The 25308-nt window shown below is 46.6% G+C and overlaps 1 long non-coding RNA gene across 2 annotated transcripts in view; it reads right to left on the bottom strand.

Annotated features, from left to right (window-relative positions):
- The window catches only part of LOC142574216 (uncharacterized), a 92130-nt gene that overhangs the window by 5706 nt on the left and 61116 nt on the right, over positions 1 to 25308 (bottom strand). The window contains exons 2-3 of one of the 2 annotated variants that reach the window (XR_012826458.1): positions 23691 to 23768; positions 9501 to 9554 (exon numbers count right to left, since the gene is read on the bottom strand). This is a non-coding gene — a long non-coding RNA (uncharacterized LOC142574216). Of the gene's footprint in view, positions 1 to 9500; positions 9555 to 23690; positions 23772 to 25308 lie in introns of both variants that reach the window. The other variant, XR_012826457.1, reaches the window with a different exon arrangement.

Genomic DNA, 25308 nt, shown 5'->3' with positions numbered 1-25308 from the left:
GTAGAGGCCCCCGCTGCACCGGAGACAGCCACCAAGACGATAGTCGTCGTCGAAGCCGCGCCAACGAGCGCGCGTTCGCCAGCGTTGCCTCGGCTGCAGCCTGATTACCTTTAGGCTTAGCGGGGTCGCTACGTGGTGGAGATGGTTTTTTTTTACTGTAATTGCAAAGAAAACCAAAGCAGCGACTGATGAATTCTTTATCTCATTTTCTCGTTCAGATAAAAATAAAAAGAGGAGTTGTCGCCATTTGCTAACTCATTTTCTCGTAGATGCAACACTGACCAACTGTTATTGCGATAGCAGTTACCGGGACATTCCTGGTGAATTCTGCCCCTGTCGTCGACGTCGCAATCGGCGTCGTCGCGGTGGTTCATGTACATTCCTCGGTATAGTAAATTGATGCTACGCTACGGAGCCACGAAAGTTGTACTCACAAAAGTTTAAGGTCTTTACTGATTTATTCGTCAGAATTGCGGGAATCGCAGATCACGAAAAAACCCCATAATACATTTATTCCTCAGCGTATGTCAAATAAACCATTAAAAAGGAAGCCGATATTTGAAATCACAATCTTAAAAAGGTGCAATCTCTCCGATACTAGCGCCATAATGTCTAGATGGGTGTTTATTGATGCCGATGGTTTTTGCTCGCTCTCGTCCAGTTTCAGCTCGTGAAGCGTCGAGGTCCAACGTCTGTAAGGCCAGCGCATTCTCTACGCCTTCCTGAGGAAAGGCGTAGAGCTTACGGGAGCGGCCAAGGAATGAGAGCGGGGGGCCGTAGAGTTACTGAAAGCTCTTGCACTTAACTGGCAAATTGGATTCATTCAAAGAGTCATTGCGCAGCAGCTTTTGAGAAGAGTAGGAAGCTCACGAACCGACTAGAAGTTTGATGCTGCTTGGTGATGCTGCTTGCGCTTGCTGACGATCAGGGCGGGTGGACACAAGCGATATGGGACCTCAAAGCGCAGAATGACACGACGGTTCGAGTGGCGAGAGCAGTTGTGACGGAGCGCCACCTGGAGGAGACGGAGTGCTCTAGGTGACTTTGTCAGCAAGGACAGCAGTCCACATCTCCTCGTAGAAATCCAGTCTGTGGGTTGGCAGCCCGAGCACGGAACGCAGTTCGTGTAGCCCTTTAATGACGATACATATAAATACCCCGGAAACACATCAAGAATATGCATAGTCAACAAAAAGAAAAAGCTATCTTGCGGAAAACGTTTCCAGCAATAGGGAGAACACCTCAGGGAGGAAGTGGCTTCCCTCCCAACCACTTAAGGCTTCGCTTTCTGTTCCTCTTAACAGCTCACATCCACAAGACGCTAGCACGCATCAAGGGAATATTTTGGTAGCAAGGCGTGCAGACTGATGTCTCCCACTACGTTTCATCGTGCACGGTCTGTCAAGCACGAAAAACCATAACAAACATTTCCCCGGTCGAAATGCAACCGATGCCTTCTCCTGAAACTTCCTTTGACATCGTGGGACTTTATCACTTGGGACCATATCCACGCCCTTCGCGCGGCTACAAGTTCCTAATCGTGGCCAAGGACTATCTCACAAAGTGGACCGAAGTAAAACCCATCGCTGAATCTTTGGCACAGTAGGTCTTAACTCTCCTTAACAAATGCGCCGTTTTTGGCCACGGTATGCTGCGCTTGCTCATCACCGACTGTGGCACGGCTTTGATGTCGCGCCCATTGAAAATCGAATAAATAAGCATGAAATCCCTCATGCCGCAGCCACCCCTAAGCATTAGCAAACAAAGGGATTGGCGAAGCATGCAAACCACACCATATAGTACATATTTTCGTCATACATGCGCGCAACTTATAACGACTGGGACAGATACGCCACCGCCGCAGTGTTTTCACCGCGGTCCTCCTGGAACCAGCGCCTACGTACTTTTTACAGCGAAGCTCGTATACATTTACCTTTCAAAGAAATTTTGGTGTAGTTCTAAGCAAAAAACTACCCATAGGGGGGCCCATCCTGGAGATAGTGCATTGCCGGGCCGACCCGCAGCGGAGGTGAAGCAGGCGCTATGCACTCCCCATACATAGGCCGATCCCGCAGATGTGCAATGCTGGGCCCACCCGCGGTGGCAGTGAAGCAGGCGTTAGGCACTCCCCATACGCGGACCGATGCCGAAGATAGTGCAATGCCGGGCTGACCCGTGGCGGACAGGCAGTTCGCCATTAAGGGGCCCAAATACACGGCTTCGCTGGTCATCCTTCTTCACAGAGTGGAAGGGTACTGAGATTTTTTTGAAAGACTTGCTTCAGAGCTCGGCTGGCCATAGGGCACCAACAGGCAAAACTTCGTTCATGTTCCCAGCGAACCCCTTTCCCATCGTTACAGCCAGGAGGCCTAGTACTGGGTCGACGCGTCCAGCGTGTACCGCAACGTTACCAGGAGCTCTTGCCCAGGTTCGCAGGCTCATTTCGTGTAGTAAAGGCTCTAGTTCCCGCTACTTTCCGTCTGGCGCCTATTCACGAAGTTGGCACCAAAAAATGAAACCGCGTTTTCCGCGTCCATGCTAACCAACTCAAACTCTACATCCCTTGTGGTTTCGACGTTGACTTCTCTTCGCCCCGAAAACCAGACTCTAGGGTAGAGCGGGTGGCGAATGTAGCGGTTCAAGTGGCGCATTTTGAAAGCGACAAACTGACTGGCCTCTGACATTCGGTCTAGAGAAAGAAGACGATAAAGGATAGAACGTCAGATGATTGTGCCGTTCGGCTGAGAGCGTAGTGCCGGAACGTGCGGCTCCATGTTGCAATGTGGTACCTTCTACTTTCTTTTAGCGCCCGAGAATGACGGGTACGCGGAAAGGCAAATACACGGTGCCAACTTTGCACAATAGGTTTATTTCCAGTTCTCGCAGGCGCACTTATACTCCTGAAAACGTCATAACACACATCTACACTGATAGGAAAAAAACAATACCGCGAAAACCACACGCCCGCGCATTTCGGGCCACACTGATTATTCAGAAAGGTGTCTGTTCAACGCGAACAGGGGTAATCGAGATACTTTTTAATTATAAAGAAAAACACTCGGAGGGCTTAAGCTTTGCATTTAAGAATGTAACGCGATAGCGTAACCAGGCCGCGCCGACATCGTCACCGGATATTCTGGGACACGCGGCCCTATAAAAACAATGGTGGGCCGATCCCGGCAGCATTTCAGTGGAGCGCAATAACTCATACTACCGTAAGCAAGGAAAAAATACGTTTCTCTTGAGTTTTCAACTAAGAGAATTATGTTTTCTTTTATATTCGACTTATATTCTCGTATATTCAAATTAACATCTCGCACTATCATAACTGTAGGTTGTGTTAAGAACGGCCCAGCTGAGGTGCAAGTTTTGACAGCCAGTAGCGACAGCGGCGGTAACCTTTCTTTGAACGCCACCGTTACGCTCTAACCTCGTCGCCGTTGTGACTGAATGCGTTCGGCGGACCAACTGTTGTTACTGAGCCGGCACCGCCGCCCTGGTCTGCCGCGAGCGGGGGAGTGCTCGTGGAAACGTAGTTCGAGGCTACTTCCCACGCGCCGTCCAAGACGCAAGACAATGGGCACCCGGCCGCGCTGCAGGGGTCAGCTCGGGGAATAAAAGGCACCTTTCCTTACACAAGCCCTGAGATCTGCGAAGTCCGTCTGACGTCGTCTCCGGACCGTGAACCTCACGCAAGGAAGTGTGTGTGTGAGTGTGTGTGGGTAAGCTGTCCCTCAGAGAGGCGACTTGTTTACGATGACTGGATGACCGTTCCCCTCACCTGGGTATCGGGGGAGGACCGTGCGTTTATAAACCGCTGTTGTGGGGCTGCTCAGTGCACTTTCTCAAGCAGTCATGTTAGACTGATGCACTTTTCTCTCGAAGTCATGCTAGACTGATGAACTGCATGTAGATACTGTAAATAAACCCATATTCCTCGTTCTCGATGAGAAGCAGTCCTTCCCTTCATGGACGTCCTCAGCGTGAATATGTTGGACGACGGCATGGGCAGCTACCTTCTAATTCATGCCGGACTCCAATCTTGACAACGGGTTACGAGCGATGGAATTGAGCCCCCAATCCTAACAGCTGTGTGTAAGTGTAATGTAAGAATTTTTTTATATGTTTTTTTTGAGAAATTAATTTAGGTCAGCTACGCCTGTCCTCTATGCGCCGGGTTTGCGTGGCAGAGGCCAAAGCCGACACCGGATCTACAGCGACACGAAGCACTTAACGATGGCGCGTTAATACCGGCGCATGTGTTTGAATTTTGATGCCATAACGCCGGACGGTAAATTTTCCGATCCATGAGCCGTCTATGACTTGCACCGTAATATAACTGAATTTACTGCAAGTAGTGTTAGTGACGGCGGGAGAGCTGCCGCAGCAGTAAACCATAGTTTATTGCCATACGTCCCTAAGAAAATTTAGGGGCAGTGGGGTTGCAGTCACTGCTCATGGCTGAACTCTAAGGCCGCTAGCAATGTTTTGCTACGTGTGAGGTGAAACGCCATTTGTGCAAAATTTGATGGCTGGTATTTGCATGCGCTCGGTCATTTTAATATCTCGTGGTAATCTTAATGCAGTGCGTCCTAAGTGTCATATGCCCCAGCCAATTTGGTTCGCTTGTTGACCTGGAATCAAGTGATTTCGCGTGTTTGAAGTCACGAATTTCCCCCTACAGATCCATCTTTACGTCAGGGGTCTCAGGCTATAACCTGAACGTCTGTGCAAATGTTATGGAGGATACTAATATCATTATTCTGTCAAAGGTTACAGTTCAACTTGAAACAGCTAGCTTTCATTTTCCACTCAGCTTAGCCCTTACATTGGTCAAGCAATGCCACTAAGCTTTGAGCGGACTCCATCTGGCTCGGATCTCTTTCAGCGGTGAATAGCGCGTGCACGGTGCTTTTATGGACGGAGATTTTCACGGGTTGTCACGTACAAAAGGCATCCCCTCGTTCTCTTGTAATCGTGGTCATTCTTTCGTCGTCAGTCCATCTTGGTTATCTGGCTTTCGTTATGCCGTGGCCGTCACACCAGCGCCGGCCCAGTGGCCCATGGTGTCTAACAACTTCAGCCACAGGTCGCTAACAGGTCGTGGTGGTACTGGCGTTGTGGTCGCTCTCCCGTCGTCACTCCCGCTTCGTCAAGCGTCTTCCTCATGCCACCGTGGTCACGCCATTGTAACCAAACCGTCGTCATCTCACCATCGTCGTCAAGCCGCTGTTGTCAAACTGGCTTTTTTGCCATCGTCACTTCAGTAAAGCAATCCTATAGCCGTCATGTCGTCGTTGTCATGCCGCCTTCGCAGTTCCATCAACCTCAATCCTTCCGCTTCATTATATCGTAATCATGCTGTCATCACAGAAACATGCTTATGATGCTGTTGTAAAACGATTGTCGTCATTGCGTCGTCGTCCGACCGTCGCTATAATGCATTGGTTGTCTGATGATCATCGCCATTCCATCGTGCTTGGGCCATCTTCGTTACTTCAGCATAGCCATCTGGCTCTCTTTATGCAGTCGACATCCCACTGTCTTCATGGTTGTCATACTATATTTGTCTATATGTCGACGTCGTATAGTCTTCGCCACACAGTCGTCGTCATACAGTTATTTGCAAACCGTTATTGTGATGTTGTCGCTGAAGATCCATATTCATCTCTCTAACTTCAACAATTAAGCCTTGGAATACCGTCGTTGTCAAGCTATCATATTCACGCAGTAGTCGCCATGCGATACTGGTTCATAGACACAGGGGCTCAACACACAGGGAGGAAGACGTGGCGAACAGACATTGCCTTTATCCATTTTATATCCGGACGCGCATGGCATTTGCAAAACAAATACTTAACACAAGGCCACGACGAACAACTGAACAAATCTATAACTGGCATCGCGGTGGGCACCTAATCGTCCGTGGCCTCGCGGCACAGTTCGCTGATATGAAGTGTCCGTTCCCGCTCATCCGGCGACTCACCCACGCGTCGTAGCACGGTGAGCTCACCACGGTATGCCGACTAACGGCGACTGTGACGTTAGACGAAGCTCTCGCGCCCTGGCGCCTGGGCTACCGAAGAAGCTCACCACTCGGGCTCGTGGAACATGTCTTGCCCGTTGGCGGCGAGTTCCGCTGGCTCTGGTCCACGTGCAGGGTCGTCAGTACTGCTGGCAGCCACACGAGCTGCAGCGCTGTCTGGTTGCGGTGGTGGGACTCAGGCTTGATAGCAGGCACGTCCAACAGGGCAGACCGTCAGCCGCCGGAGCTTTTTCTTGGTCCAGATGATTCCCGGACAGCTGCCCGAACGGACCGTTAGCCGCTCGTGTGTGGGCAGGCACGGCTGTGTTCCTTGAACACGAAGATGCCAAGGCGGACTGGTAGTCGTTCCGACCCCTGTTGGGACACGTCCCACCAAGTTCTGACCAGTCCAAGCTCCTTCTGCCGAGCCTTCCTAAATCGAATCCCCGCACGCGCTCTCTCCTCCCGTGCCACGCCGTCGCGCACCATAACGCGCCACTTTGTCTTCTCCGTATGTCCCGCGCACTCGCCTTCACTCGTCGCACGGCATACCATTGTCGTCATGCCGTCGTTGTTATAACAGATTCGTTGATACATCGACGTCATTCCGTATAAATTTATTTTAATCAGGCTGTCGTCATTCAATCGGGTTTATGCCGCCGTTGCCATGCCATGTTCGGCTGACAGTCGCCGCCATGCATTCACTGTCATACCGTTGTCATCAAACAGTCGTGGTCGTGCTGTAATTCTCATTCTATCTTTGTCATATGGTTGTCGCCATGTGGTCATTGTCACGCCATCGTCGTCATACGCTCATCGTTATCCAATTTGTACTCATGTTGTCGTTATGTGATCGTCATCGTTTAAGGATCGCCCTTTCATTGTCTTCATGACGTCTTCGTCAGACCGCATTTGTCATTCCGTTGATGTTATTCCTTCTTCGTCATGCCACGGTTGTCATCAACTCGGAGTTCTACAGTCGTTGTCATTACACCATTATTATAGATGATCTTGTCAAGTGAATGTCATAGCAAAGTGAGACGATACCGGACAATGTCGTATATAGCACAAGCAACGGAAGTCTCAGAATGAGTGCTACAGATGTGAAAAAGACGTCACTTCAAAAATGCGGTGCGTCTGTACATTGCTCGAATGCTAATTGCATTGCCGTGGACCGTCATCGTGAGATGAGTTCTGCTGCGATTTGCTCTTTTCATCTTCTCGCCGCAGTTGCCAGAATGACGACGAGTCATAAATGGTTAAAAATCTTACCCCCGTATTCTGAAACACGCCTTCAATCAACGCTTTTCCTCCACTGAGCCAAGTGTAGGTGACGGGGGCTTGCGTCACTCAAGGCGCGGTTGCGTTTCGTGAACACTACTCCACGTTTCCTTCGCCAAGAAACGTCTTGAAAATGCGCCCTCGTCTCCAGTGAAGTGCACCGACCTAGAAAAGCGTCTGATTTCAATACTTTCTCTAAATGTGCTTATCAAAATTACAATTATTTAAGACAAATATCTGTTTCCGCTAATTCGTCTTCCTAATCAAACGACTACATCGCGCAATGCACTATTTTAGCTCGTAATGCTGTCATTGCGAGCATTTGACTGAGAGATCAAGCGGGAGCTGTGTTTGAGGTCTGGCAACAAAAGCACCCCAGCAGCTGAGAGCATGCATGGCGCATGGCTGAAAACCAAGAATATTTGCGTCGGCATGGTGCTTCTTTGGTGGTTCACGTGGCGGTTGTTAGGAGCAGTTGTTATGCGCGATTTCGCCAGTGTGTGTATGGTGACCGAGCCGGATTGATTTCAAAGGAGGCCACAGATGGAACGGCCGATGGGCAGTTTTGTTTACCTTCAAGACCGAGTGGTGCTGAAAGTTTCGTGAAAGCAGCAACAGGAGAGAAAATATGGGGCTGTGAGCCATTTTTGCATGGAAGCGCATTATGTCGATGCGGTTTTTGTGAGGTTGCTGTGGCGCTATCGATAAAACGTTTCCCATGTGCTCAAGCATGACTGAATCCAGTTTTCTATGCTGCAAGCATTGGTAGCTGAAGCATATTCGAGGAAGCATGTGCTTGCTCTAAACTACTTTTTTTGCTAATTGGATCTTGTGGGAGATTCGGCCCGAGAATTTCTTATTGGTTCCGTTTTTTTTAACAATATTGCAGAATGTGCCAATCGGCGGCTCTGTGCAATGATCATCCAGTATCGTGTATGAAATCATTCAGTAAAGGAGAATCCGTTATAGTACACATGTGGCAGAATGCATATGCTGAGTACGTAGCACTAGCAGGTGGAATAAAAGCGTTTTTGATTCCTGTACTTTGTCTTAGAAGCCGTGGTGGTTAGTCGCTTTGATCAAATTGTAGCACACATGGTCAATGAACTAGCACTGGTGCCTGCATTTCCAGTGCTTTCCACTTCACATATGCGCTGCGCAATATGAAGTTTTTGAAAATGCACTTGTCAGCAGTCCATCACCAGCATTAGTGTTTTTTTTCCTTACCTTTTTCAATGTGCAATATGGCGGAACCGGATGCCCGTTCCATAAACTGTGCTTTCAAGTTCTCGCAATGGCCACATTTTTTTACTTGATTTCTGTTTCTTAGGCACACTGAATTTACTTAGCACGCGAACGCCCTGTGTTCATAAAATTTTTGGCATTCAGGTGCAGGACGTGGGCCTTGGAAGGATCAGTTTCCTCTTTTTACTAGTATTCTTTTTTACTAATAAAAGAGTAAAACGTAAAAACTAGTAAAAAATGAATTGCTTCACTCTGTCTTGAATCCACGCTCAGGAAATTTTGTAATCACAAGATTAATTCGAGTTTCGAAAACCAATTCGTCAGGCTTGCTTCAACTGGTTTCCCGGGTTCGCTTACAACAGAGGTTGCGGAAAGCCTCTCACAAGAAAATGAAGAGATCTGGGCGAGCTGGTGTTGAAGTCCCTCCAGAAGAGGTGAGACCGGTGCAAAAGTTGTCCCACAGTTTGAAGGTGGTAGCGAGCAGGCATGGTGTTCCACTCGTTTTTACAGCTGCCAGGAAACTTGGAGGCGTTTGCCCTCGGATAGAAAAATGAAAGGAAAAAGAAAAAAAAAGAGCCTGCGGAACGAATCATGGACGATACTTCATAAAATGTGCCGTAGGGGTTGTGTATTAAATTCCCCTCTCCGGTGGTTGTTCCTAATAGGACAGACTGGGCGCCGTTTAAGTGAGTGAATCAGGGAACATGAACGAAACGTTGAGATAAATAAAGAGGGTCCTAATATACTGAAACATATTAGAAACTGCCCCTCACGTTTTTGTGAGGCACACTTTTCTGAGGCGCGTATTCTGGCAGGAAGCAGAAGTACGAAGGCTAGAAACTTAATGGAAGCATTTTATATCAGTAAGAAAGGTAGTTTGTGTGTTTGTGAAAAGTCGTTATCATGGTATGGGTAAGAAAGACAGTTTGTTGAAAGAGCTTTATCTTACCGTACTTGATGTTCGAGTCTGTTTGGTGCGCAGGCGCTGATTGATTTTGGCAATCTGAAAGAGATGCCATCAGCTACAACATTTATATACGCGTTAACATTTTCTGTGAAAGCGTAAGGGTTCATGGCTGTGATCCCACAACACAAGTTCGATGATTAACACACATGCGCCTCGCGCCGTGCACTCGATAACAACGTCACTGCAACGAAATCTTGTCTATTAACGTTGCTCGGCAGTGTAGTATCATTGAGAAAAATGTCCCGAAACGAGGTAATTGGAAAAGGCTTCCAAGTACACAACACCCTTATCTCGCCCTGCATTCGTAAATTTCACTCTGACTTCTCAAAGGTGACGTACCCACAGAGTAATTGTATCCGTATATACGACGTTCTGTTCGGCGACATGTGGCTAAATAATGGTAAATGTTACAACGCCACATATCACGTGGTAAAATGAAACTACAATACTTATGAGACATTATTTCTATCGACACGGATGCCCTAGCCAAATAGCTAGCTGCTGGAACATCCGAAAACGTGGGCATGCCACAGGGTGCGACAATGAAATCATACCATTTCAACATTGCGCTTTTGCTTTGATTTCATCAGCATGAAAATACTGATCAATTGCAAGCCACACTGAAATCGTTTCAACACGTGAAGTCTTTTCAAACTGAAAAGCTAACAGACCTCGAAGACCATTACAGGTGCTCTAATTTCGTTATTCATGGTATACCTGAGACCTCCGTAGATTCAGAAGAGGAACTAAAAATCAAGCTTGTGAAAGGTATTTTTCACGATAAAGATGAGGTTAAATGCGAATATGTTGGGCGTATCCTTCGACTTGGTAAGCAGGTGGGAAAGCGGCCTGTAATAATACGCCTGCAAGACTTCAAGGAAAAAAACAAATTCTGAAAAACGCACGCAAATGGAAGGACTGAAATATTTTTATTAGGAATGATTATTTTAAATCAACGTTAAGAAAACGCAGTCTGCTCTGGAAGAGCGCAAAGGCCGAGAGAGAACAGGCAAAAGAATCAATCTGATATACGACAAACTAAAGATCGATAAGGATATGTATTTTTGGGACGAAGTGCAAAACAGGCGGGTGAAAATGACAAGCTACAAAAGCACCACCCCTCAACCGTCAAATACTTGCCGTAATGTGCATGCGCACGACAAGCAACTTCGTCTCTAATTTGAACGCCCGTAGTATTGGAATAAAACGGGGCCCCCTGAAGTTTTGCTGCTGCAGTACGATCCTCACATTACCGTAATAACTGAGACGCGGTTACATGAACAAGTGAATGATGGCGACATTTTCCCGCCTGCGTATACAATTCTTCGTAAGGACAGGTAATCAAGGGGACGTGGTGTGGCCGTTCTGATCCAACACCAATTTGACGCTGTGTTGCTGGAGGCCGTGCCGGAACTTGAATATATCTGCATTAAAGTAACCTTGCGGGGCCACTCATTCATCCTATGCGCATTATATAGACCGCCTGACTCACTTCTTGAATATTTACTAGAATTAAAGGCACATATGTCTAAATACCACTACAAGAAAGTTCTTTTGATTGGCGATACTAATCTTCCTGGAGTATACTGGGAACGTTTTGATACATTTTCAACCAATACGAATCATGCAAATACTGTGTTTGACATAATGCTCGCACATAATTTGATACAGTTAGTTCATGAACCAACGCATTATTAGGGTGCCTCTAAATCTGTTTTAGATTTGGTGTTTATTCCTCATGATTTCGGTACATTCACCGTTGTAATTGATCAAGGGCTGTCTGATCACTGCCTTGTCTCAGTTTCTATGCCCCTGGTGCCGCTTTCGCAGACTGCAAACCCGTCCTTTCATTATGTGAAAGACTATACACGTGCCCGTGATGCACGCATTATCGACCACCTAGAAACTAGTCTAACAGATTTTGTTAATACGGATGTTTGCAGTTTGTGGGACCAATTCAAACGCATATGCTTCTACTGCATTGAAAACATTACACCGTTTAAACGTAAGAACGTGCATAAACATACACCATGGATGACGAGAAGCATCAGTCACCTCAAGCGTAAAGCAAAAAGATTAAAGAAAACGCATGCTGATCCCCAATTTATATTTGACACTCTAAATAAACTTGCACGTGCGGTGGTTACCTCGAAGGACTAATACTTCAATACGTCCACTCCCAAACTTCATAAAAAATGATCCAAGGAACTTTTGGAACTATATCAGCGAAAAAAAAGAAAGCCGTATCACTGGTTCTTGTCGATGGTTCATTGGTATCTGATCAGACCGCCATTGCTGAACACTTCAATGACTATTTCTATAGTGTATTTTCTGGCGATAGTGATCCTCTACCCACCAGAAACATGGACCATGCTGTAAATGTAAACTTAATTTCTTATCCTGGCGTCCTTGCTATGTTGCTTGACTCTAAGACTAAAACTTCTTGTGGTCCCGACAATATACCAAACATATTTCTTCGTTGCTTTGCCGAGTCTGTTGCTAAATACATAGTTATTGTTTTTCGTGTCTCTCTGCTATTCGCGGAACCGCCAGATGACTGGAAGTCAGCCCGAGTTGTGCCTATATTCAAGAAAGGCGACCATCTATTAGTACAAAATTATCGCCCGATCTCCTTAACAACTTCGTGTTGTAAACTTATCGAACAAATAATAGCTCTTAAATTACACGAATTCTTAGCAGAAAACTCTGTTTTATCAAATCATCAACATGGATTGCAAAAACGATTTTCTACCACAACACAATTGGTTACTATAGCTCACACGTTTGCAGCTTGTCTAGATACGAACAGTCAAATTGATGTAATATTCCTAGATTACAGCAAAGCATCCGATACAGTCCCACACGATAAGCTAATTACTAAGCTTCGAATGATTGACATACCGGAATTATTCATTTCCTGGATTTCAGCCTATCTGTACAACCCCAACCAGTACGTTCAGGTGGGAGAACAAGTCTCTGGCTGCCTTCCGGTAACTTCTGGCGTTCCGCAGGGGAGCATACTTAGCCCTCCACTTTTTTTACTATATATGAATGATATTGTCAATGTCGTCAACACCCCAGTTCAGATTCGTCTATTTGCTGATGACTGTGTTTTGTTTAGAGAAGTTGCCAGTATTACTGACCAATATGAACTTAACTCTAACTTGGACAATGTGTTGAAGTGGTGTGAGCAATGGGGAATGCTTCTTAATGCAACTAAGTGCGTCTATCTCCCCATAACGCGCAATAAAGTCCCCTTAGACTACATTTACAAATTAGCTGAAGCACCTTTACTGAAATTAATATGCTATAAATATCAAGGCTTAAGAGGAAGCTTTAGCTCGAGTGCTCCTATCTAAATACATGTAAAAGGAGAATTCATTTTTCTCGGCAACCACTGCACCAAATTTGACGAGGTTTGTTGCATTTAAAAGACAAACTTAAAATCTAGTGACTGTTGGTTTCCAATTTTTGAGTTAGATTGTCAATTTTTTTATTAAAAATTGGAAAAAATCGGAAATTTTCAAAAAACAAAACTATCAAGTTTACAACTCTGTAACTTAACCACTAAAAATGATAATACAATTCTGTGAATTGCATCTAATAGTACAACTAAAGCGGACAAAATTGACATGTTACACATGAATATAAAAAAATTTAATAATAGAGAAATACAACTTTCGCAAAACCGTTGTAACCAACGTAACAAATTCACGTAAGATGTAAAATGACATACTGAATTTGTCCGCTTTGAATGATATAATGGATGCCGTTTACAGAACCGCGATATTGGTTCTTGATGCAGAGCTATGAATTTATAAACTTCGTGCTTCTATTTTTTTCAAACGGTCAAATATTTGAAAATCGTTTTAAGAAAATTCAAGCCCTAAATCGAAATTCCTCTTCCAACAGTCACTAGAATTTAACTTTCGCTTTCAAATGCGACAAATTTTATCAAAATCGGTCCAGGGGTTATCTCAGAAAAACGTTTTTGCGTTTTACATGTATTTGAATAGGCCGCGTCGGAGTTGGGCCCGAGCTAAAGCTTCCTCTTCATATTAGCAAGTGACTTATCTTGGAACTTGCACATAAATACCATCTGCTCTGCCGCTTTCCTGAAGCTATGCCTTCTGCGCCACAAACTCAAGACTGCTCCGTCTAGTGTTAAACTACTCTCTTACTTTTTCTTAATTAGGCCAAAACTTGAGTATGCTTCCATAGTTTGGAACCCTCACACAAAAATTAACATTAGGAACCTAGAAAGAATTGAAAGAAAAGCAGTACGATTTATTTACAGTATATTTAAGGCTACTGATTTCCCCACTGCATTACTAACCGATAACGACATTGAACTATTACAAATTAGAAGAAAGGAAAGTCGACTAGAGTTTCTCTCAAACTTAATTAATCATAGGATAGCCTTAGACACCGCAAAATACGTATCCCCCTTGATAAGCAGACCCACTCGACACCACTACCGTCATTCTCTAACACCTATTTTCGCAAGGACTGACACTTTTCGGTACTCCTTTTTTTCCCCAAAAACAATAGATGACTGGAATAAGCTAAGTGAAGCATACCCCCAGCGTCCGTGAGCTGTATATCATTTGTGTAAATCTTGTTATTTCGTTAATTAATTATAGTTGTATTGTAATCAAGTTAAAATGTTTCTTAATCGTCTACCTTACGACCAAACAATTTGTGTGAAAAACGTGTTACACACTTGTTTCATCTTGTTCTTCTGTGTATATCATCTTTATTTTTTGCTCACCCTGCTTGAACTTCTTGTCCGCAGTATTGTATAAATAAAAAATTAAAATAATAATTTGGACGAATAATTTGAAGGTTACGTCCATTTTAACGGCATAGAAACGAATACAGAAATTTGCGTGCGCCAGCCCGAGTGCACATGACATTCTGCTGCCTAAGCTCTCTTCATGCAGCCGCATACTCCAATCGGAAACCACACTCCGGACATTAACGTTTTTTAGTGAAATGGTAAATTTTGCACGATGTTCTACTCCCAGGGACTGCACGTTTCCTCTTAAATTAAAATAAATGAGGCCGATGCCGGGAGCAGACAGCAATTCTATTTCAAACTTAGCACCCACCCAAAATCGCCATCATGGTATTCGATTTCTTTTTACCTTAGATGGGACCATGTCCGCGGTCTTCTTGCTTATACGGTCGAAGAATCGAAGTATAACCCCTGTATCCAGGAATGCAACTTATGTCGAAGCCCATGCTTGACTTGATTTAGATGGCGGCTGGCGTTAACGTCCCCAAAGTCGCTCACAGCATTTCCTTCGGTGCATTCACGATAGGCGTCACTTAGATCAAGTCAAGCATGGACTTCAACTCAAGTTGCATTTCTGAATACTGGGGTAAGATTACGAAGTCATTACACCGACCTTTGAGGCCTGTTCTTGCTGTCGGCGCCTTAGCCGCCTTCGTCTGCATCTAGTCAATATACCGTCCACGTGTTGTCACTGCACTGGCGTCGCATACGTTACGCGTGCGTGGAGAATTCAGTCTCTTGAGTGCCGATTAAGCAAAGTGTCGTGATGCGTATCTTTGCCATTCTCACCAAACACCATGATTACGCACCGCGACGGTTTGCTCAATCGGTTAGCTAGTGAAGCGCGAACAGCGTTCTGCCTATTGAAATATCCTCCTTCTGCGTTCCGTTGCTGACATGGACGCCATGCACAAAAACACTATATCGCCTTCTTGCTAATAAGGGCTGTAGTGGTTAATGCGGAGGCTAACACAGTATCATCATGTTGCTTTGCGTCTTGAGTTATCTTGTCCTAGACTGTCCGCAAACCGACTGCGGCTTCCGGTCTGAATAGTGCTGACAGAAGGGCACGTCACAGTCACGTGATGTGACTGTCAGGGACGGTGTCATGTTTTGCTCGAAAGCTCAGAGATAAGAAGTCAGCGTCCTGGCTGCCGTCGTCTCCTCGTATATAACCCAGCTAACGAGCGAATTTATTAGCATGACTTCCGAGATGGTGCAGTCTCGAGGCCACTTCACCGACACAACGACACCGATACTAGCCCACACAGTGTAATCGCAGTGGTTCGCGAAGCGCAGTTTATGCCGCGCTCTGGTTCTTCGTGGCACTTGATCACTCTAATTAAGCTAAACCCGCCATGGTTGCTTAGCGCCTATGGTGCTGGGCTGCTAAGCACGAGGACGCGGGATCTAATTCCGGCCACGGCGGCCGCATTTCGATGAGGGGAACGCGAAAACACCGGTGTACTTAGATCTTAGAAAGAACCCCAGGTGGCCCAAATTTCCAGAGGCCCCCAGTACGACGTGCCTTATAATCAGAAAGTGGTTTTGGCACGTAAAACCCCATAATTTTGTGATTAAGCTAGCTCATTGTCTGGGATATTTAAGCGGATTTCCCAACAATGTAAGCAAGCGATCGCGCCACGTAGCTGTTGAAGCAGAAAGCGCCCGTCGATATGTTATAAATTTTTCTGACTGCCTGTGAAACGCCTGACGGATGCCTAGTGCAAAGCGCATGCACACGTGTTTTGTGCGCCTTAAGCTGTTGTACCAGCGGTACCGAATTTCGGGGCTGAGCTTCCTTCTTGCATTGTAATCTTACTTTACAACGCGAGAATTTCGCTCCCCTGTTTCATCTGTAGCATCGCAACGACGGTTCTTAGGATGGGTGCAATGACATGCGTACTTCCATGTCTTTTTCCGATGACCTCATTTCTGCGGCTAAGGAATATTGAACGTTATCGTTCCGCGCAAGACGCGCCTTTCTGCATCATAAGTTTCTGAAATGTTCTTGCTGCGTCTATCTGCTGTAGTCAAGGCTGGTCACCCGTTCATCACCGTCTGCGCGAAGTCGTCCACGGGGTATACAAGCCGGTTGGTCGTTCCGCACTCATGCGAACACAGTTAAAAAGTCCTAGTCGGGAAAAGGAAGGAAAAACATTTATCGATTCACAATGATACAAAAATAAAAAATGACGCAAGAACACTAACACACGTACGTTAGTGGTGTGTGTGTACGTTATATAGATCAGTAAGGACGGAAAGAAAAGGAAATACAACGAGCAATTAACAGTGAACATAAAAAGTAACAGTACACAAAAATACACTTAACGGTAGTTCAATAAACAGAGTTCAAAAGAAAACAAATGATGACATACGCATGGCCGGGACGCAGCAGCAAGATTGTAAAGCGTGGAGTGGACGGCAGAGCTTTCCCGAAGATCGTAGGCGAGCGTTCTCTGTTACGCTGGATGTTGCGCTCGTTGCGCTGGATGCGATTGCTGTGCTGTGTTTCCCGTGAGTCTTGGTCTGACGTCTTCGGTGGAGCAGGTTGAGTTAACTTGAGGGGAACTACCGTGAGCTTCGTTGCAGACGTTGGTTTCTCGTCGCTTACGTCAAGTAGTCACACGAAGTTCAGACGTGGCTAGGCGGCCTAGGCCATACTGCACAGCACTAGCCCTTCGACGCTTTTCAGCACATCATAGGTTCAGCTTCTAGACGGCGTAACTTGGTCTAAAACCTGCGTTTCAATAACTTCACCTTTTCGTATTTCCTTGGGGAAGGGAACGGCTAATATTGGTGACGATCCAATCAAGTTTACCCAATTGTAGCCTGGCTCTTCCCAAGGCATTCGCCGCGCCCCTTTTAATTAGAGGCGAGGGAACGGGTGATTCCATCCGGATGTTAGGGGTGGCGCACTTGCATTGCAGAAGGGTTGAAATCCGGGCCAGTTGGTCTATATTCGAAGCACAAAAACTAGTCACAAAAGACAAAAGACAGACACACAGACACGCACGCACACCCTTGACTCCGTAACGGGCTTTTATTGTCCGTTTCCAAACAGACAAGAAACGACAGCAGCCGACAATATGGCGCCAAACCCTCCTGCAGACATACAGTTTCAGCGATTCGTGGAAACGGGATTGCGCCGAGGCGCCACACGTTTCGCGGTATTCGCACACCTGCCTTCGTAGCAAGCTTCTCAATGCACGCGCGGGGCAGAGAATACACAGGGGTTCCTCAAAAGCTGTCGAGGCGTCACCGTCGCGCCAACAACAAAAACAAATAATCCCTAAACATGCCTTCGAATTTTTTCGGCCGCTTTCCCGAGTGGCCGGCAATACCTCTCTTAGTCGCCGGTTCCTAGTCCCACGACCTTTTGGCGCCAGTTTATGGGTGCTTCGCTGACTCGAATAATGCCGCACCGTGACAGTTGTATCTATTTTCGCTGAACCCTGTTTAAGCACACTGCATGTGTGACGCAAACAATGATGTATATTCTGAAAGGAACGAGAGTACCGCCGATGACGCTGCAACTTTCGGATGAGCCATGTATAAACAGTCGACGCGCTTAACCAGGATATTCAATTCTCGACGATCGCCGAATTGGCCCGTCGCTTGTCGCTTGTTTTGCATGACACGCGTTCGCCCCCCCCATTATATATATATATATATATATATATATATATATATATATATATATATATATATATATGGTTATGGCCGATGAAATGACGCTGGCCCCGGTAATAAAATGAAGAAGAGTGCGATGTGCGTTCAATACGCACAGTATATTGGGCTGACATTTAGGCTGGTGGACCAGCCTTTGTCGAAGTAACATGTACATGCATTTAGGCTTCCTTATATATATATATATATATATATATATATATATATATATATATATATATATATATATATATATATATATATATATATATATATATATATATATATATATATATATATATATATATGTGTGTGTGTGTGTGTCTGTGTGTGTGTGTGTGTGTGGAGGCGAAAAAGAGGAACGCTATAGTGGGCCATCCTCTCCAGCGCTGTCTAGTGGGTCAATCAGCCAAGCACTTTCTTCGGAACGCTGCTCGTGGTGAGAGTGTGTGTCCTGCTCTGGCAGTAGGCCCGAACGCTGGTGACTCAAACACCCTTACAAGCGGTGGAGAGTGCTTCAGTTTACAACGTGAATCCTTGAACTTCGATCCCGTAGCCTACGTTCAACCATGCTTGAAGACGCATCCCAGCGAACACTCCTAGTTCTTCCAAGCAAGCACCTCATCATTGAGTCATGTGGTCCGGTGTGTCTCGCCACAGTGACCCTTAATTTTTAGTGGCGCGAACGAGAGCGACGAGGAGCACTGGTTGACGAGATATCAGAAAATAAGCGCCATCAACAAAGGGACGATTCATGAAAACTGAGGAACGGGCTCCTCTATCTCGCGGGTGCGGTCAGTCTCTGGTACAATAACCATAAGAAAGGTTTCCCGAAGCCGTCCTAGTTGAAGACTTCTGTAGTTGCTCTATTGGGTCGCCCTGCTGTGCGTAAGCTGCGCGCAGAATGACGTTTGCGAGAGCGTGCGCAGCATCTGGGTGAATGATTTACCAGCTACACTGAAGATGCTCTGGACTTGTGTAAGAGAGTCAGTGCGATGATGTCCGAGTCCAACAAAAACCTAAATCTCATAAAACGGATAGATGACGACGTTTTTAACATGCTAATTGCAAGGAACACTCGGCCCATGACAGACATCGTTGCTCTATGCCAAAACTACGAGTAGCTACGAAGGCAGCGCTCATTGACAAGTTGGAATTCAAAGCGCGACGAAAACGTTGCTGGCTTCCGTCCCATTTCAGACCAGTCAGCGGTGCTTGCAAAAATGAAAGCGTTCGTCTTGGAGGAAATTGTACGCTAGCTCTCCTTGGTGGCCTTCGCTCAGCCGCCGCATATACAACAGCCTCCCTCAAATTTTTTGCCTACGCTCCGCCATGCAATTGAGCGAGAAATTGCCTAATGTGGCCAGACCAGTGCCAACATCTTCCGGTGGTTGCAACAGTCAGCTACGCTGAAGTCGTTATGACTACCCAACAGGTCCCGGCAGCTGCACCGCACCGCTACGCTGAAGTTTTCACGACGACACAACACCCCTCTCCAAGTATGCCGTCCCGTTATGGTGACGTCGTGGCGAGGCCCCGACTGCAGCCCCCCGCGCAGTCATATCAGCATCCTCCCCGTACTACACGTCCTGTATGGGACCCGTACACATCTATGGGACCCGCCCCAGCGAACCGTTGGCGTACCCTCTACCACCGGTCAATATACTTAGCGTGTGGTAACACCGGTAACATCCCACGTTATTGCATTCGTGGGCAGCCACGTAGCGCCACAGCACCCTTGACAAGCCAGCCCAACGGTCCATATTACGAACCACTGTTGGTTATGTCACCGACTTTGTGCTAGACGCGATCTACCCGCCGTTCACCATCGCCGATGTGACCTCGCCCCGTAACTCTGGACGAGGAAAACTAATAGTCACAATCCAAGAGGCATGGGCAGCGACACCGTTGAAATATGGAAATTCTCAACACAGTCCGTCCAACCTAATGGAAGGTTTTGTTGATGGTGTTCGGGATATGCACTCGTGGACACAGAAGTCGCCGTATGTGTTATGGACGCTAAGCTTGTCCGCTTACTCTGTAAAGTCACGGCGTCCCTTTCTGGGCTGTCCCTCCACACAGTCAGTGCTCAGCATATTCACTCGTTAGCTGCTTGCACTGCTCTTCATTGACGACATTCTAGAAGCAAATGAATTCATCATCCTTTCCTCGTGCTCTCACGATGTTATCCACGGCTGGGGTTTTCTCTCGCGCAACAATGCCGTTATCCATTGCCCACGAGCCAAAAGAGAACTTTCGCCGTTGTAAGATTTGCCTCTCACCGACCATACTTCGCTTTCAAGGAAAATACTTGTCCAAGCCAGCACTCACATTCTTCCGAACGCGTCAACGGTGGCACCCATATACTACAGCAGAATCGCAGATGCTAGAGTACAACTGTCTCCATCAGCCCGTTTCTTCACTCGGAAAGGTCTGCTGCTATCTTTTGCGACAGTAGGCATCACACAGGGACATACTCCTAGAGGAATGCCTTGGCAATGTAGAAGCTGACGAAGATGTCCAAGATATGGACTTGCCGATGACAATTTACTGCGCGAGTTCCGTTGCACTCAGCGCGGTTTCTACGTGTGACCTATCGCCCAGGTATGTATTCCGCTCTTGATGACCGATGATCTTACACCTGTCGAACGGTCTCAGCTTTTTAACCTCTTAGAAGAATTTTGTTCTTCTATCTTTGTAAGGCAATCTGCCCTGGGCCGGACGTGAACTGTAACACATCGCATCGACACTGACTCGCAAACGCCATTGCGACAATGTCATTACCGTGTATCTTCAGCATAACACCGTGTAATCAACAAACAAGTCGACGATATGCTTCGCCGCTAGGTGATACGACCTTCGAACAGTCCATGGACATCCCCTGTCGTCCTTCTCACGAAGAAATATGGTTCTGTTCAGTTCTGTGTGCACAACCGGTGCCTCAACAAGATCACACGCAAAGGTATTACCCTCTCTCGCGCATAAACGGCGCGAATGACAGTCTGCAAGGTGCAGAATTCTTTTCATCTCTAGATTGGTGCTCAGAGTATTGGCAAGTATCTATGGCAGACCCCTAACGGCCAAAGACAGCTTTTGTCACACCCGTCGGCTTACACGAATTAACGTAATGTTTTTTGGACTTTGTAATGAGCCCACAACTTTTGAGCCCATGGTGGACACAGTTCTGCGTGCCATGAAGTTGCACACGTGCGTATGCTACCTTGACAACGCTGTTGTTCTTGCGCGTGATCACCACGCACATTCAACGGCTCCGGTGTCTTTTGACGTGTTTAACAAATGCTGGCGTACAGCTAAACCTTAAGAACTGTCGATTTGCTTCCCGAAAGCTGACAATTCCAGATTACATCGTATCCGACGATGGAATTCTCGTCGACTCAGTCAAGCTTCGGACCATCGCTGAATTCCCTCAGCGAACGTCCGTCAAAATATTGCTCGATTTCATACATCTGTGCTCTTACTTCAGATTTCACAGTCTTTACTTCAGACACTTCGTTCGCAGTTTCACCGCCATCATATCGCCCCTTGCGAAGTAACTTGGAGGCAACGGGCCCCTAGCTTTGTGGTCGCCTAGTGCGACAAGGCCTTCACAGAACTCCGTCGTTCGCTAACGTCTCCACCTATTTTGCACCATTACGACTCGACAGCCCCTACCGAGGTGCACACAGATGATAGTGGTGTAGTCTTCGGCGCTGTTCTTGCGCAGCGCAATAAAGCTTTCCTGAATATGTCATGGCCTATGCACGTCGTACGCTTACAAAAGCTGAGACAAATTACACTGTGTCAGAAAAAGAATGCCCGTTCATTTTATGTAGTCACGGACCACCCAGCATTATTTTGGCGGTTGTCCTTGAAAGATCCCTCCGGCCGTCTTCACCAATATGCACTTGGCCTACAGGACTACGATATTAGAATGCTGTGCCATAGCCGACGCCAGCATTCTGACGCCGACGCCTTCTCGCTCTCTCCCTTGCCTGATGGCAATGCCTGCTGCTCACTATCTCATCACTTCTGAGAAGCGCGAGGACCATTGCATTGCCTCCCTTATACATTTGGTTTCTGGTTCATCAGCACAACCACACACTCACACACTCGCACGTTGCGTCGTCAAGCTCCCTATTTGGCCATTCGCGAGAACTTGCTTCACCGACGCAATTATAACTCTCACCGGCGCCGGTGGTCCCTAGACCTGGCAGTCTGTCTTCCGAAATATGCACAGCTTTATGCACTAATCCACAGTGTGCACACTCGGCAGCTTTTCAACGTTATCAACGCCTTCGAGAGCGCTGCTATAGGCGAGGGATGTACAGCTACGCTCAAAAGTTCGTTCGTTCTTTCCCAAATCGTAAGCGACGGAAATCTTCGCTCCGCCTCTCGCCAGCCATTGTGCAACCATTACCTTGCCTTACCTAGCCATTTAAGCGTCTCGGCATTGACTTGTAGAGGCCCCTTCGCCTGACAACGGCTGGAAATCGCTGGGCATTTGTGGGTGTCGACCACCTCATGCGATGCGCCTAAACTGCTATCCTCCCAGGAGCTAAAGCGCGCGATGTTGCCTCCTTCCTGCTTCGTCGTTTTATCCTGCATCTTGGGCCACCTTTAGAGTTTAGTAACTGTTCGGCGGTGGAGGAAGTGTCTTCCTTTCCAATGTAGTTGAAGCCATCCTTAAACAGTGCCACGTTGTTCATCGCACCACTACGGTGTAGCTGGCCTTACAAAACGCTTCCAATGGCCTTACAATGGTCCTCAATCCAATGGCCTTACAAAACGCTTGAACCGGATGCTCGGAGTCATGTTTGCTATGTACGTCGCTTCCAACCCCATAAATTGGAACGTCATTCTGCCCTCGGTAACCTACGCGTACAACACCGCCCCTCAGAGCACGAGCGGTTTTTATCCTCTTTCTTGCTGCATGGTCGGCGACCCTCGCACACCATCGACACAATTCTACCAGAGCGGTCGGATGCATATGAATGTGCGCCCATTACTTCCACGGCAAGATATGCTAAGTGTGTCATAATCTCGCACGGGCCTTAACCTCCACTGCCCAAGAACGCTAGGAAAGCAGTAGCGGTGACGCCACTTCTGCGCGCCTTTTCCTTCCTGGAGCACTTGTGTGGTTCTCGATTCCTTCCGCCGCACCTGGTCTCTCTTCAAAACTACTACCCAAGTATGAAGTGCCCTATTGTATCCTAAAACGCGCATCCCCCATAAAGTACGTGATCTAACCCGTTCAACCACTTTCAGACATGCGCTGTTGTGGACGTAATTTATCAACGTCGAGCGCCTTAAGCCGCACTATGATCAACTCATGTCGAGAAACTGTTAGGTCACCTGGTGGCTCCCTTTTTCGTTCCCGTGGGTAATTGTAGCGAAGAGGAACGCTTTAGTGGGCCATCCTCTGTAGCGTTTTGCTCGGGGAAGGCTGCTCATGCATAGAGTCCGTGCCCTGCACTACTGGTTGGCCCAAACGCAGGACGTTAAAGAGGTCCGAAGTGTTCCTACCAGATTTGTTTCGCTTTTAGCGCTCAATCTCCACGGAATTTTTTGCTCTCTACTAAACCTTAAACGAAAGGACCACAAAACGTCACACACTCAACTATTCCAGGGAACACAGCAACATGGTTTCAGACCTGTGTACACAGCTGGAATAATAATGTCCGTACAAAGCGTAAAAATAGCCTCACCTTTTCCTTGGGAACATGCCAGCCACATAAGCGAGAAAAATGCGTTAATGATGAAATTATTCATTTAAAGTGTCTTTTCTTCTGAAAGAAAACAAAACCATAATAGTATTTATGTAAAGAATAAGCCGCATCAACCTTGCAAAATAGAGGCATACAAATCAATCGCTACCGACAGCAGCCTTGTTTTCCTGTTCCATATTATAGGCACGACTTGTCTACATAATTCGCAAGACATTCAGCGTTATAGCCTAATGCGAGAATATTGTTGTAGTGTTTGCATGATGCCAATGTGTGTAGTCTGACCACTATAAAAATTTTAGCTAACCTGTCGGCCTCTTCATGTTCATAGCTTGCGTTCTTGGGGCGGATAAAAGGATTCGCTTTCACGAGTTTGCTAGATAGCTCCGTATTTACTCGAATCTAAAGCAGCCTTGCTTGAGAACCTCGAGCTTTTTGCGGTCAGGAACTTAACCAATTTTTTTTTAATATTTGCCGAAAGGAAATATGCTTCAAATGACCTCTTGGAACTCTTCGCAAAAACGTCCGACTGTTGCTTTCAATGACATCGCTCGCTTTTTTGTCCATGATTTTTTGCACTGTTTGCTCACCTTACATTCGTCTAGCATGTTGGGAATGCAGCACATTCGGAATACACGTAAATATTAGCTCCGCGGGAATTCCACCCCAAGGTGCCACGATAGAGTTCACTGCCTTTGCGAAGTACACCTGCCTAAGTCATGTCGCAATACGCAGTTCTAAACTTTTTCCTAGCAATGCGGCAGCGCCTCGACCTTTTTCTACCTTCCTCCCTTCTAGGCGTATAATCTACATATCTACCAACATTGAAGGGCCTCTGTTTGCTTCGTGATAAAGTCAGCGACAAAGTTTACCATAGTGTTTCATGCAATTACTGCAGGGAAGTGTGGCGCTAGTGTGTACGGCAGCTGCAAGCATGGCAGTTCAGGCGTCATGCGAATGTACATGTATTTGCCTAAACTTCGTTGTCCTGACTTTTAACTGGCTTTGTGAGTTTGCAAAGTGATTGTGTTTAAGACAGTACCGCGGCATAAATCAATAAATAAACATTATTAAAATTATCTCACGGCAGGCTTCGAACACAGGCTTTCCGGCACAGAAGCCCTGTGTTGAACCACTACGCGACGGACGCATGGACAAGGGGAGCCACTGAAGTTAGCACCGATTATGCGTGTTGGCATTCTTGCTGCCCTCCGTGTTAAAAAATACAATTTGCTTCAATAATTTAGGCCCATTTAGGCCCAGAGAAAGGTTCATAAACAAAACTACAGGGACGTCAGTCTGAAGCCCCAAGCATGAAGATCAGACGAATCCATGTACTACCCATAATTCCCATGGTGGCTGAGCGATCGCCATGCCAGAATTCACTCTGCTAATTGTTCTAAACTCTATGTATATTGTGAACTCTTGGTGTCGGCTATTCTGCGGTCGATAGTGTCTGGAGGCTGCAGCCTAACCGCATGCTCGAATGCAAGCCGGTCCCCGACTGCTGTACATTATTAAAGAAAAGTGTTGTCCTGCACTTCAGTCCATAGGGTATGTAAGAACAATGGTGTTGCAACAACTTACGTTTCAGCACTGC

The sequence above is a fragment of the Dermacentor variabilis genome, chromosome 3, assembly GCF_050947875.1.
Source record: "Dermacentor variabilis isolate Ectoservices chromosome 3, ASM5094787v1, whole genome shotgun sequence".
Classification (NCBI taxonomy): domain Eukaryota; kingdom Metazoa; phylum Arthropoda; class Arachnida; order Ixodida; family Ixodidae; genus Dermacentor; species Dermacentor variabilis.
This window is presented reverse-complemented; position numbering and strand designations above follow the sequence as displayed.